Source organism: Antrostomus carolinensis, unplaced genomic scaffold (genome assembly GCF_000700745.2).
Source record: "Antrostomus carolinensis isolate BGI_N321 unplaced genomic scaffold, ASM70074v2 scaffold11837, whole genome shotgun sequence".
In the NCBI taxonomy this organism is placed as follows: domain Eukaryota; kingdom Metazoa; phylum Chordata; class Aves; order Caprimulgiformes; family Caprimulgidae; genus Antrostomus; species Antrostomus carolinensis.
In genome coordinates, this window is record NW_010325527.1 from 1 (window position 1) to 278 (window position 278).

The window sequence follows — 278 nt, forward strand, 5'->3', positions numbered from 1 at the left end:
CTTCACCTGGGGAGGAATAACCCCATGCATTGGTAGAGGTTAAGGGTGACCTGCTGGAGAGGAGCTCTGAGGAAAAGGACCTGGGTGTGCTGGTGGGCAGCAGGTTGTCCATGAGCCACCAGTGTGTCCTTGTGGCCAGGAAGGCCAACAGTATTCTAGGGTGCATTAAACAGAGCATGGCCAACAGGTCGAGAGGTTCTCCTCCCCCTCTACTCCGCCCTTGTGAGGCCACATCTGGAATATTGTGTCCAATTCTGGGCTCCTCAGTGCCAGAGGGG